At 49.9% G+C, this 2368-nt stretch overlaps 1 long non-coding RNA gene across 1 annotated transcript; it reads left to right on the top strand.

Moving 5' to 3' along the window:
* The first annotated feature begins 350 nt into the window (after positions 1-350).
* Positions 351-2108, top strand: LOC117843785 (uncharacterized). The gene is made up of 2 exons (XR_004637834.2): positions 351-1341; positions 1633-2108. It is a non-coding gene; the product is annotated as an uncharacterized lncRNA (long non-coding RNA).
* The last annotated feature ends 260 nt before the right edge of the window (positions 2109-2368 follow it).

Raw genomic sequence — 2368 nt, 5'->3', positions numbered from 1 at the left:
GCTACTGAACGTAGTAGACAAAATTTAGTTAAATATATTTTATACTTTTCATACTAAAGACAAATAATGAAAAAACGGACATCAATAATTTTTTAAAAAAAATTACGAGACCCACTCAATAGTACAGTGGGTCCCACTAAATAATGTGCGGGTCCCACTGAAAGGTACATTGGTCCTGTGGATCCCGCTTGAATAGTGTGTGAGTTCCACTAAACAAATGAACCAACTCTGTTGAAAGCCAAATGAACCAACAACCTCAGCAATTTGATTGCATAGAACGAACTGTGAACTGTTGAGCTGGTAATGTTCGTGAAAATTGTCCAGGACTTCGTCCCCGGGTCACCGACTCACCGAAGCGTCACGTGACGTGTCCGCATCGCGGCATCGGTGCCGTACGGTCGTTTGCGCTCACCGATCTCGACAACCGCCGTGCCACGACGACGGCGGCAGTTAATGCTGTCGATCATTCCGCATTTCCACGTAGCTTCAAATCCAAGATACCGGCATGACAAAGGGGTTGGTTCCTTTGCTTAGGGGTGTTGTAGACACATCGGATGCTAATTAGGAGGACTAAACATGAGCTAATTATAACTAATTCGTGAGACGAATGTATTAAGCTTAATTAATACGTACCACACCCGACACGGCAACATCATCGGTAAAGCCAAGGGCGTTGAAAATAGGAGCATATCCGTTGCATCGGCGTCGATTGCTTCGAATACAAGCAAGTTTCGTATAAAACTGCATCGTCCGACGATGAGAGAGAAGAGCCTTCGTCTTCGTATAGACCATGACGGGCACCAAACCCCACATGCTCTCTTTTGTTTACTGATGTTAGCACGTCATATTACCACAAATATTGTTGATTTGTTGGACAAAAATATTACTACCACGAATAGCCGCTGCTGATGCCACTTGCGGAAGCTCTTTTGTTGGCGACTTGCCTGCAGCAAGATGCTTCACGGAAGCTGCCACCCTTGACCGTACCACGCGGCATTGGAATTCTTTTTTTGGGGCCATCCCCCGACCGTCGTTATAAAAGAAGAGGAGAGGCCCACGGGCCCTTCCGCAAACTGCGGCCCCGGCCGGGGCTCTCTTGTCGCGATGGCCCAGCACCTCCTGCCCCTCCTCGTCCTCCTCCTGACCGCCGCCGCCTCCACCTGCATCACGGCGCTCACGTCGGCGAGCCCGCTGCTACCGGAGTTGTTCTTCTCCTTCTTCATGTGGGCCCTGGCGTCGGCCGCGCTCGCCGTGCACCTGCCGCGTGTGGGCCGCGGCGGCGCCGAGTGAGCGAGCTCGCCGATCGACGGCTGCCGGCCCACTCGCTCACTCATTATCGATGTCAGTCCCTTTGCCTCCTCCTCCCCCTTAGTTTTTTCTCTCTTTCCTTTTGCTCTCCTTGTGCTGTGCTGTCCGCCGGACGGGAGTCAGGCCGTCGTCGACGCCGGTCGCCGGATATCCCTGCTGCAGCCGGGCGCACGTGATATCGAAGCCGCTGGGCTTGCCAACTTACCATGGCCATCCAATTTAAGGGGGCTCGCTGATTTCCTCGGTCTAATTGTTACTCGATTTTTCGCTTGCTCCTTTTTTCCCGGAGAAAATTTGTACTAGTAGGTTCTGCTTGTGTTGCAGGAGACGTGGCCATGCTGGCAGCCGGCGTTCGCCGGCAGATCGACCAACGCGTACGTCGACCTCGCCGGAGACCCAGCTGGAATCCCACTTGCAATTCACCGTCGTCAGAGGCCGCCGGGCCGGGCTGTAAGAGCTATCCAGTTGGCTACATGGCTACATCACTCTCTATTCTCTAATCAATAAACCTCTAGCATTTAGTCAATGCATGTTCCACGCGCCAGAAGCTGAAGGATCTTGTGGCTCGTTGAGTCGTCGTTGCAGTCGGAGACCCGCCATTTCTCCTTACAAAGAAACGGACAGGGTCAACGAGTGGTTCAGGGCTCCAACCACCAAGATCATATGGGTCTTGACGCGATTGTGTAATGAAATTCTCCATCTATTAGTAGGAGAATGTGCTTGTGTTGTACTGCGCTAATATATTATAAAGTGCTTGAACCCTTATATATATATTTGTGCCCCCAGTTTGATTGATCGAATTATGACGACATGCCGGACATATTTTGATCTCTATCTCTCTTTGGTTGCTATTATTCAACATGCTTATGAAGACAGTTTTGGTGGATGCATGCACGCCCTAATCTAAGAACCAAAAAGGTCCATGTCTGTTTTAGACTTGAGAAGAGTACTCCTGCAAAAGGAAAACACGTGATGATCTTGCAAGGCTTGGCATGACCTCTGCTCCATGAATTTTTATTTTATTTTGTTCATAAAAGGATGACTAGTGGTAACATACTGT

Source organism: Setaria viridis, chromosome 1 (genome assembly GCF_005286985.2).
Source record: "Setaria viridis chromosome 1, Setaria_viridis_v4.0, whole genome shotgun sequence".
Classification (NCBI taxonomy): domain Eukaryota; kingdom Viridiplantae; phylum Streptophyta; class Magnoliopsida; order Poales; family Poaceae; genus Setaria; species Setaria viridis.
The sequence above is the reverse complement of the archived record's forward strand: the minus strand, read 5'-3'. Positions and strand labels throughout refer to the sequence as shown.